This window comes from Hevea brasiliensis, chromosome 18 (genome assembly GCF_030052815.1).
Source record: "Hevea brasiliensis isolate MT/VB/25A 57/8 chromosome 18, ASM3005281v1, whole genome shotgun sequence".
NCBI lineage: Eukaryota > Viridiplantae > Streptophyta > Magnoliopsida > Malpighiales > Euphorbiaceae > Hevea > Hevea brasiliensis.
In genome coordinates this window covers 51,151,162-51,163,837 of record NC_079510.1, presented here as the reverse complement: position 1 = coordinate 51,163,837, position 12,676 = coordinate 51,151,162, and positions in this window count along the sequence as shown.

The following is a 12,676-nucleotide window of genomic DNA, read 5'->3' as shown; positions in this document are numbered from 1 at the left end:
ATTTTATTTCCATCATTAGGTAATTTCAAAGCCTTAGCAATCATCTTAACAGAAATAACATACGCACTATCATTCAAAACAACTTCAAATTTGTATTCGTCATCAACTGTTCTTAGAGTTCTATAAAAGTCTTGAACCAGTCTAGGGTAATAAGCATTTGTACACTCACAAACAGTTGTCCATTCTTGAAATTCAAAAAGTTCTTTGAATTGAAAATTTACCTGACCAAAGTAATCCCATTTGATGAATTTATAATCAAGCAGCGCTTTATCAACAGAACCCGAAGATTGGGCAGCACCCTTTTTGCGTTGGGTATCAATCCCTCGCATTTTCCCCCCCTTTTTCTTTTCTAGTGCTGATACAGCAGGTTCAACAACCTTAGATGGGTCGGAGGATGCACTAGTTGATTCAGGTTTAGGTGTGTTCTTCTTTTCCTTCAATTTTTTCCGTAATGCGGCGACAGGGAGATCTTCAGATGGCGACGAGGATGACGAAGCAGCAGCAGCATCAGGGGTTTTGCGTTTAGTACGAGCCATCGATGGGAAATAGAGACTAAAAAGAATGGTGAAATCTAAAATGGCTTTCGGTGCAGTGATGAATGAAGGAGAAATGAGAGAGATAAGCGGTCTGATGAAAATGGGTTAGATTTGCCAAAAAAAAATATTTTGGACGAGTAGTGCCGTAAGCCTGTGCAGAGGAGAGAGAAAAAATGGGTGACGGTTTCGTGTAGCAGAGGTTTAAGTTTCTTGAGTCCCGCGCTTTTCTATTCTAGTATACCTTATCAGAACTTTTTTTTTTTATTTCAAATATGTCTATCTATCTCTATATGCACATATATATATTTCTATATGTCTAACACAGCACTGAGAATGTGATACCAAATGTGAATAGGTGAGTGCATTGTTTGACGTGCAGAGAGTTTCAAGCACAATCACTTTTTGGTTTGAAATTTGAACAGTACACGATACAGCAAACTAATTTTAGTCATGCAACATTAGCATACAACTTAGTAAACTAATTTCTCAAGTACACAAATAAGTTAGCTAATGTTCTTTAGATTTTCTCAGCAAATTTTTATAACAGCAAATTACTGACACGTTGGATAATATGCAAACATATTAGATTACTATGACTTAAATTTCAAGCAAGTGGTTCACTCATACCAATTTCCCTTCTAATTTTACAAAAGGTTTCCTCATTAAGTGGTTTTGTAAAAATATCAGCAAGTTGATTTTCAGAGGCAACAAATTCTATTTTGATATTTCCATTTTGAACATGATCTCTAACAAAATGATGTTTGATCTCAATATGTTTTGTTCTTGAATGTTGGACTGGATTTTTGATCAAGTTTATGGCACTTGTGTTTGTCACACCTAATTGGAACAAGATTATATTTTAAACCAAAATCTTCCAATTGTTGTTTCATCCATAAAATTTGAGAAACACAACTACCAGCAGCTATATATTCTGCCTCAGCTGTAGATAAAGCTACTAAAGTTTGTTTCTTACTGTGCTAAGAAACTAGTGTAAGACCAAGAAATTGACAATTACCTGAAGTACTTTTTCTATCCAATCTACTTCCAGCAAAATCGGAATCACTATAACCAACAAAATTAAATGATTCACATTTTGGATACCATAAACCAATTGAGTATGTGCCAATGAGGTATCTAAAGATCCTTTTAACTGCACTTAGATGAGATTCTTTTGGACATGATTGAAATCTTGCACACAAGCAAACACTAAAGTGTATGTCTGGTCTAGATGCAGTAAGGTACAAAAGAGAGCCAATCATACCTCTATAAAGCTTTGTATCTACTTCTTTACCTTTTTCATCATTGTCCATTTTAATTGTTGAACTCATAAGAGTGCCCATGCTCTTCAAATCTTCCATTTTAAATTTCTTTAGCATATCCTTGATGTACTTTGATTGATTTATGATGATGCCATCTTTCATTTGCTTAATTTGAAGCCCAAGGAAGAATGTGAGCTCACCCATCATGCTCATTTCAAATTCATTCTGCATAATCTTAGAAAATTTCTTGCAAAGAGATTCGTTAGTAGCACCAAAAATTATATCATCAACATAAATTTGCATAATGAGCATATCATTATGATGCTTCTTAACAAAAAGTGTTGTGTCCATTTTGCCTCTTTGGAAATCATTTTGTAAAAGGAATTTACTAAGTCTTTCATATCATGCTCTAGGAGCTTGTTTTAAACCATATAAAGCTTTAGTAAGTTTATAAACATGATTTGGATGCTCATGATTTTCAAAGCCTGGAGGTTGTGCAACATACACCTCCTCATCAATATAACCATTTAAAAATGCACTCTTAACATCCATTTGATAAAGCATAAAGTCCTTGTAACATGCAAAGGTATACAACATTCTAATAGCTTCAATTCTAGCAACCGGAGCAAAGGTTTCATAAAAATCAATCCCTTCCTCTTGGTTGTAGCCTTGAGCCACTAGTCTAGCTTTGTTTCTAACAGCATTGCCTTTTTCATCCATTTTATTTCTAAAAACCCATTTAGTACCAATAATTGAATGATCTTTTGGTTTAGGCACTAAATTCCAAACTTTATTTCTCTCAAATTGATTTAGTTCTTCTTGCATGGCAAGAATCCAACTTTTATCATTTTGAGCATCTTCAAAACATTTGGGTTCAATTTGTGAAACAAAAGCAACATTACCAAAATATCTTCTCAATTGTGCTCTAGTCATCATCCTCTGAGATGGATCATCAATAATGTCTTCTAGGGGATGATTTCTATGGAATCTCCATTCTTTAGGTAAATCTTCATGTTGGGGCTCATTTACTTGTAATTCTTCCAAATTTGGCATTTCTTCATTGATTTGATCTTTATTGTCATTATGGACATCTATTGTGGTATCTCCTTGAGTTTCTTCATCTTTGTCATCAATTTGTTCCGTTTCTTGACTTGATATTATATTTTCTTTTCCAAATACCTCAAAACCTTTATCACAAAGTTGGCTTACACTTAGTAAGTTGTATTTCAATCCTTCAACAAGCGACACATCTTCAATACAGGGTTTGGTTCCAATTGTGCCATTTCCAATTATTTTTCCTTTCCCTTTGTCTCCAAATTTTACATGTCCTCCATCTTCCATTGTGATTTTTGAAAACTTGTCCTTTTCACTGGTCATGTGCTTTGAACAACCATTATCTATATACCATTTTTCACTTTTCTTTATCCCTTTAAAACAAACCTGAAATTTAATCATTGAGCTTTAAGTACCCAAGCAACTTTGGGTCCTTAGGGGTTAGTGACTTTAGGTAAGGTTCCCTTTGGCACCCATACCTTCTTTACCTTAAGAAGATCCTTCCTAAGTGCACAAGAACTAATCATATGACCTCTTTTATTGCAATAATAACATGTGACATTGGGCAAAGAGGATGTAGATGCTTTAATGAAATAATTCTTGTATTTGCCATAGTTCATGAAACCAACAAAACCAATTCCATATTTTTCATTTGAAATTCTTTGGTTTCCAAGAAGTACATCTAGAGTTTCTTTTCCTTTTATAAATTTTGCCAAATCATTTTTCAAAGATTCTATTTTAGCTTCAAGAACTTTATTTTTCTCAATGAGCATTTCACAAGTTTCTTTTGAGATTTTCAACTCTAAATCTAGTTCTTTAAACAAGGCAATTTGTCCTTTGTAAAATTCATTTTCTTTATACACATTGGACATGGCAATATTTTGTGATCTCAATGATTCAATTTCTAAATTCATTTTAGTGCACTTTCTCTTATAATTTCTATACTCATCATATACTCTAGCAAATGCAAGTTCAAGTTCTTCTACATTAGGAGATTCATAAGAGTTTACCTCATTGTCACTTTCTTCTTCCTTTTGTGAACTCTCGACTTTCTCTTCAAGTGCCATCATACAAAGAAGAGCAGTCTCTTTGTCACTTGATTCATCATTTGAAGATTCTTCACTGTTGCTCCATACTACTTTCATAGCTTTCTTGCTCCTATCTTCTTTTCCTTTCTTCTTTTTGAGTAATGGACATTTGGGCTTGATATGTCCAGGTTTGTGACACTCATAGCATACAATTTCTTCTTTTGAATCCCTGAAATGTTTATCCTTAGAAGTATACTTTTTCAAGAATTTCTTGTATTTGCTTCCTCCCTTCTTGAAAGCTCTTTTGAATTTTCTTGCAAGCATAGCCATTTCATCATCATCATCACTTGAAGCACTTGAGTTGTCACTTGAGTCAACTTTGAATGCAACTCCTTTCTTCTTATCTTCATCCTTGTTTGACTTGAGAGCAATGTTTTTCTTCTTCTTTTGCTCATTTTCAACTTCATCTTTCTTATATACCATCTCATGTGCAATGAGAGATCCAATGAGTTCATCATAAGTGAAAGTTTTAAAATCTTTGGTATCTTGGATAACTGTAGTCTTTGCTTCCCAAGATTTTGGAATTGATCTAAGAATTTTCTTCACAAGTTTAGCTTCCTCAAATCTTTTACCAAGTGCTTTGAGAAGATTTACAAGATCAGTAAACCTTGTACTCATATCCGCAATTAATTCTCCTGGCTTCATTTCGAATAGCTCATAATCTCGGATAAGGAGGTTTTCTTTGGACTCCTTGACGACATCAGTTCCTTCATAAGTGACCTCAAGCTTATCCCAAATTTCCTTAGCAGATTGACATCCTGAAACACGATTGTATTCATTAAGGTCAAGTAAGCAATGCAAAATATTAATAGCTTTAGCATTTATAGAAATTTTCTTCCAATCATTGTCATCATATTCATCTTCATGTTTTGGTACTTTTGTAGTTCCTTGACCATTCTTTTTAGGAACATGTGGACCATTTTTAATAATTCTCCATGCATCAATATCTACAGATTGTATGAAATTTCTCATTCTTACTTTCCAAAATGAATAATTAGTGCTATTGAAGAGTAGTGGTCTAGTAATTGAGTAGCCTTCAGCTAGTGGTGCGGGTATACCGGCAGTGTTGCTAGATGAACCAGCCATTATGGATCACTCCAAAGTTGTAACACCCTAAGCAAGAGAGACAAGCTCTGATACCAATTTATTGTCCCAAAATAGTCCAAGAGGGTGGTGAATTGGACTTTAATAATTTTTCGGCCCTTGCTTGTAGCCTAATGAAAAATTGTGACTTTGTTCAACTAGGTGCTCCTTAATATATAATGACAGTGATATGTATTTCAATAAAGTGTCCCTAAATTGCAATTCAAGCTTTAATCAATATTTATAGCAATTTTTAACATAACATGCATCATAAGATATTCAACTAGTTTCTCATCATACTCATAAATTCTCAAATATACCAACTCAATCTATTCATTCAACTCAATCTATTCATTCAACATTCAATTAAATTCCCTGTAGCCTAATGAAAAATTATGACTTTGTTCAACTAGGTGCTCCTTAATATATAATGACAGTGATATGTATTTTAATGAAGTGTCCCTAAATTGCAATTCAAGCTTTAATCAATATTTATAGTAATTTTTAACATAACATGCATCATAAGATATTCAACTAGTTTCTCATCATACTCATAAATTCTCAAATATACCAACTCAATCTATTCATTCAACATTCAATGTCATGTATAAAAATTAAATTGCACAAAAGTAAAGAGGTTAAGGTTAGAGAGATCAAACACAATGATTTTTATAGTGGTTCGACTTAACTAGTCTACATCCACTCTCTCAAAGAACCTTCTTTGAGTCTTCTCTCCACTATTTGCTCTTTTAAAAGCAAGAGACCAAAAGCCCTTTACACTTTTTCAACACCAAGCTTTTACCAAGGTAGCTTGAACCTTTGACAAGTGCTATCTCAAGCACTCACACTCTAAAGCTTCAATAGGTGCTTGTACAACCTCTCTTAAATGCAATTCAAAGTTTTAGTACTCACTCTCACTTAATACAAATCAAGCTATAAAGAAGAGATGAGTAGATTTGCCAATGCCAGCTCAAAGACTTCAAAGCTCTTGAATGAAAACAATAAATGAAAAATCAAAGTTGGAGTTCAAATGTAAGCTTTCATCAAGTGTAAAATGAAGTAAAGAAGGTGTATTTATAGTCCCAAATTATTTTAGTCCGTTTGAAACCTTTTTTGGAACATTATACACTCTGCTCAAGATAAAATAGCCGTTATTTTGTCTTTTTGTGCAAAGTTGAGCAACTCTGATCATTTAACAAACTAATGAAATTTTGGCAACAGTAGTAAACTAGTTAGTAAATGTAACAACCACAAAAAAAAAAATTGAATTGACTTTGGCGTGTGACAGTGGATTTCCACTGTCACACTGCCAACTTTTTATTATAAAAAAAAAAAAAAAAAATTAAAAAGAACAACCGGAGGACCCCTCCCCAATTTCTCTTCTTTCCTCTCCTTCCCTCTCTTCTTCTTCTTTCTTTCTTTCTCCTGACCGGCGACCTCCCAAGCAGCTTCCCACCCGGCCGGCGACCCTCCGGCGATGGCCAGACACCAGAAACGGCAACAAGAGAGGGAGATGAGAGAGAAAATGCGCGCACAGTGGGCAGTGACTTTCTGGCGCGATTCCAGCTTCATCCGACGTCCGATCGAGGCGATTCAGGTGGCGTTAGAAATCTTGTTCCGAGAGCTTTCTTTTGATACCAATTTTGCAGCAAATGGAGGTCGGATGAGTGAGATATGGAGGAGAGAAGTTTCGGGTTTTTCAAGCTTTTTCGTTAGATCTACGACGATCCAACCGTTGGATCGACGATCCGAGACCACCTATAGACTGAGGAAGAGGAGAGGAATATGGTGGTATGATCAGATCCGGCAAATGTCGCCGGCGACCGACGGCCGGCCACCGCGATGCGGTGGTGGCTGGGGTGGCTATGGAGATAATTCAACTTCCAGAGGCTTCCTTATAAATTTTTGGAATTTTTGAGACACAGATAAACTTCGGGTAAGATAATTTTTATTATTTCTCTGTCTGTGGAGCATAAATACAGTGTTTCTTAAACAGAAAAAATTGGAGAAAAATTCTAAGAAAAATATATGATGAAAGTAAAATTATTTGGAGATATTCTATGGTGTTTGTTGAATTTTTGAGTGATTGTAGAATATTTTTGAAAAATATAGATGGAATTTAGTTAGATTTTTAGCATATGGGCATATAAGATTATTTGAAATTAAGATAATTAAATTTTATATAATTAGTTGAAGCTTGAGGATGGAGGTTTAAATATGTGAATATTTAATTAGGTTAAATTAAGAATATTTTAGATGTTGGAAACTTATAGAATCGAGTAAAATTCTTGAATAAAATATTCATGGGCGATTAAAAAATTATAATTCATTTTGCAATAGCCTTATAATATTATTAAGGACCGCGGGGCAAAATTTTAGAATTTTTAGAGCTTGTTTGAGTGAATTTTTGAAAAATGTCAATTATAGGGACTAAAACGTAATTTTTAAGATTTTGAGTATTGTCTTATTTGGAGGGCCCAGGAGGGGCCATGTGATATTGATGAGATGTGGTTGTGGAAATTGAGAATTTAGAAGTGTTATTTGAGCCTTTTTGCAAGTTGGGTAGGTCCCAGGTATAGGGGAAACTCTGCTGGATTTCCGGCATGAATTAGGCTGTCTATTGCCTCTTTAGAGTTTTATCTTAACTTAGTACTAATAAAATTTATAATTTAATTATTAGGTGATCGAGGTCAGCTATTTTTCTGCATCCAGCAGCCACAATAGTCATCAGTGTACTGTGAGTAAAATATTAATTTTAATTGTAATTTCGATATTATTATATGTTCAAGCATGCCCATGCATCACTTATATGTAAATATCTATGTAGTTAAACTCTAGGCACGTTTTATGTTGCATTCATAACTGTTAAGTGCCATGGATGTTGTTGTGGTAATTTGGAGCAGTGTGCGTGCGTGTGATGTGGTGTGGACTATGGATAGGACGGGTAGACACGGCTTGAGATCTTCGCTGGGACCCGGTCCTTCGGGGTAGACACGGCTTGAGTTCTTCGCTGGGACCCCGATTTGGTTATTAAGTGGAAGTCCGAGCTGAGTTCTTCGCTGGCACAAGGTTGGATTTAAGAGAGTCAGTATAGGGATCGGCTCCATATATTATGATTGATATTACTGGGTGTGTGAGTGCTCCAAATTACCTTTTTGCTGTTATGATGCGAAATTATTGCTGATGTTGCATTTCACTCTACAGGGTGCATTAGTTTTAGATAGTTATAGAGATTATGGTTAAAATTGATATTTTACTCTCTGAGTTGAACGCTCACTCCTGTTCATCTATTTTTCCAGGCTACAGGAGGAGTTCTTTTACAGAGCAACCTGCTTTCTTCCTTGCAGGTTTAACGTCGGTTATTTAATTGTTTATTTATTTTTCAAAATTTGAAATCTAGAACTCCGCATGTGTTAGTAATAGTGTGGACCTTGTTAGAAATTGTGTTAATTTAAATTTTTGAGATTTATAAATGAAGATTTGTATGGTATTTAAACATTTTGTAAATGAGGTAACAGGGTTGAGCTGGGCTCCCCTGATTTTAGTTTTCTGAAAAGTTCTGGGCTAAGTTGGCCCAAAATGAAATTATAACAGTTTAATTTAAATTATCTTATATGCATATTGGGTCTAAATTGTGAGCCTGGTTATGGATTTGAGGAATAGTTAGGCTTACTACGGGCCTCGGGGGCTTTAAGTCGCCTGTGTCCTAGTCTTGGGTCCGGCCCATAGGTTGGGTCGTGACAAAGTTGGTATCAGAGCTTAGGCTCTAGATTCATGGGAAATAATATAATTGGGAGTGTAAAAGGAGTCTTGTTAGGATGTTACATGCGGAGTATAGGATTCCGTTTCGTCTTTTTCTATAATTCCTTGTTTCTAGATTTTGCGTTATACCTCGGGAACTATAAAAGTGCCTCAGTTAGTGTCTTGATTTTCGTGGAGTACATAAAAAGGTGAAATAGAGTTAGTAGACATGTTGAGGTCTATCATGAGGATATGTACTCCAATAAATACTATATTTTTGTCAGTATGGGTTTAAATGGTGTGCCCATTTCGTGCAAGGCACGAGTACATAAAAGTGAGTCTTGAAAGTACAGTTGGCCTAGATAAGAATGAGGATACCACTGCTGACAATCATCAGTAGATGACCCAGTCAGAATAAGTTTTTGATAATAGAAGATTCAAGAGAGATAAGAAATTGGGAGACCTAGTCTGTCGGGACGTATCGTAGTAACTATACAATGTTCTCGATGTCTGCTCTGTAAGCTGCAGATTACAGTACCGACATGAGATTATTGTGTAGAGCTGCGTGCATCCCCGTGGTGCTCCATAATGAGGGTGTTTGCGGATGGCTTCTGTTTTGGTACAGTTATGCTAGAACAGAGTTTTATATTTGCAGAGGAGTTGGGAACTCCTAGTTAGGAGTCTAGAGTTAGAATATTGAAAGGTCACAGTTGGGTGGTAACTAGAGTCAGTGACTCAGTTACCCTAGCATGAGCTAGAGTTACAGTAAGAGTTGCCATCAGACCAGAGGTTTTGGACTAGTTGCAAAGTAAAGGTGATACCTATAGAGTGAGACCATCTAGTCTTAGGTATGGAATTTTGGATGGCTTTTGCAGAACGATAAACATTTTGCTTAGAACTTAGTGAGAATAGAATACCTTGTGTGTATCAGTATGGAATAAAGTACAACCCTACTACCTAGAGAAGGTCGAAACTATGAATTGATGATTTACAGAGCTATAATATGATAAGAGAGACATTAATTTGACATGGTTTTGGGCAAGGTGGTAAATGTAGTACCTTTGTTGCAGCAAGTTAGGGTATTATGTAAGCTAAAGGATAAGAATAGAAATCATACAATAAAAGTATGACTGTAATTTCCTGAATTCTTTTCTAACTTCATATTGTTCAAAACAATAGTATAATTTAATTATAACAGTATTAAGAGTAATAAATTAGCAAAGATAAATCATAGAAGGTCAATGGATAAAGAAAGTGCAGAATGAAAGTCTGGACAATTGATTGCAGATGCAATATAATCTAAATGCCAGTGGGAGTACTAGCTAGAGTGGTCAAAGGACCAAATCTGAGTGGCACAGACATATGATAACGCGATAGAGACCCTGAAAGATATAGTTAGCAAGTACAGCTGTCATGTTAGGAAGAAGAATGGAACCGGGAATAGAATAGTCAAGTTCTATTTTGGGTAAGACAAAGGAAATAAATGAAATGACAACCTGAAGGGCGCAGAATAAAAGGAACAAAGTTAAGATATAGGGTAGGCTAAGTGTTATTTTTGTCAAGGTAAATGACAAGGATGGAGAACCCGAAATGGGACCATATTAGTGAGAATAGTGATGGAGGTATGGAATCTAGGAATGTGATACTCATAGCATAATGTAGCTGAGATTGTGACAGGGGTTAAAACATAGAGCTTGGAGTTACATGATTGGATCATACTTTATTTATTCCCTATTTTCTAAAGTGAAGTGGATAGCAATGGAGCAAGATTCTTTTAATTTGTTAACAGTATCAAGAAGATTAGGCGAGGAATACTATAATAATGAGCAAAAGCTAGAAGGTGTGCAGTCGTATTGCGGATTACATAATTAGGTAGAGAAAGAAAAGTTAGTAAGCAGTAAGTTGAATAAAAGTCAATCTAAGGGGTCAAATAGGTATGATGCGAGGAAAAGAATGATAGGTAATGACACAGAGGCTTTAGGTTAGACTTTTGAGATAGTGAAAAGGTAGTTGAGGTTCATTATAAATGTTAGGCAAACATTTTTAGTGTGACAAACAGAATCACTTTGCAGTGAAGTAATAATGACAGAACGACAGTAGCGGTAGAATGAGAAGTGACAAGCCTGGGTGGTTATAAATCACTAGAAAGTTCAAGCATCAAATTAATGACCATAGATAAGGGTGGAATTAGTGTTGGAAGAATCTATTAGTAAGAGAAATCTTTCAGGAATCAACAAAAGTTAAGGGCACAATATAAATGATAATAGATATGAATCATAGGTCGAGTATAAGTAAAGTTAATAAATTATAAAATATTATATCAGGAAGGACAATGGTACGGTAAAGGGTTCATGCAGATGATACCTTATAGGTAGAGCACAATTGTGCTAAGAGATGATGAAATTTGAAGAGAAAGACTAAAAAACATAGGTTAAACGTTATTATATGGACAATCGGCGTAGTTGAATATAAGAGGATATTTTTCTTTCTTTTCAAGTTTAGCTTGTGCTTTTGGTTCTAGAAGGTTATATAAGGAACAGAGACTAAGTCAATGAGACCTAGTTATTTGAGAGTTTGGTAGGCACCAATTCATACATAATTTCCTGATATGAGAATGATAGTAAGTACGTACCTAGTGTTAAGTATGAAAGGACGATCAGAATAGTAACAGGAGTTAAATGGAGTTAGCTACCAAGGTTTGCAACTGTTTTAAATTATGAGCTAGAGGAAGTACTATTTATGGATGAGTTTCAATAGATGAAATTGTTTCTAATGAGAAAAGTCGAGGTTGAAGTTTAAAAAGCTATGGGCAGTATATGTGATTATATTAAGGAGAATGAACACGTGAAGTATCTTATTTGGAATTAAGGCATGACACATATTTCCCACAGCCGTGTTAGTTCAGATGGAACTTATAGTTTATGGGGCTCCTATTCATCCAGGATAAGCAATTTCTTACTAAGGCTGGTAGGGAATAATAATGTTCTGATAGTTAAGTTGGAAAAAGGGGATACAAGAAAAATTTTCTATGCTTAACTACAAGTGTTACAGAAGGTGAAGAATGTGCTTGTAGGAGTAAATCGTAAGGTTAGAATTCTCGGAGTAATAGAACTAGTAATCAAGATAAGACTCAGAAATAAGATGAAAGTTAAAGTTGATGATGGGATGGACATCCTTGAAGGATAAAGTATAAGAATGAGAGAAAACAAAGGTTAAAGAATAAGTACAGTAGGTTGAAAAGATATCAACAATAGTAGAAACAGGAAAAGGAAGTGGATAAGATCCAAAGGACAGGAAGAAAGCTCGGTGAAGCTAGTTATAATAATGAGGATAAGAAGGAATAGGTATGCTAGGAACACACCAAGAGATGTTTAAAACAAGTTATTATGAGGTGATAGATTAAAGGAGTAGTAGAGCCTCGATCTAAGTGCCAATGTGTCAGAAGTAGGCCACATACTAAGAAGTTTTAGGAAGAAGTCCAGATATTCTCATTCCAAAGGAGGAGTGAGAATTGATAAAGTCGCATGGATTGAGTTGTCAGGGAATATAAACACTTTGTTACTTAGAAGGAGAGACCTAGTTCACTTTCCAATGTTGATAAATGATACACTTGGCCCTTGGAGGAGACTCTACCTGACTAGTTACATAAGATGGATAGAGGTTGGTCTAAGTACCTTAATAATGACACAAAAGAGATTAAAAATTTTGAACTATCATGGGAGTGAGAAGATTTATAGGTATTGACCACTGAGGTCATAAGGAGAGTGAAGATCTCGAACAAGATGCCTAGATTAGGTGCTACAGGAAAGCTACTCATAGGATGCCTTAAGATAAGGAACATAAGTCATGTTTTGGGAAAACAGAGATTATTGAAACAAAGGGATGAGGACTGAAGTCACTAAGAGACACGATAAAG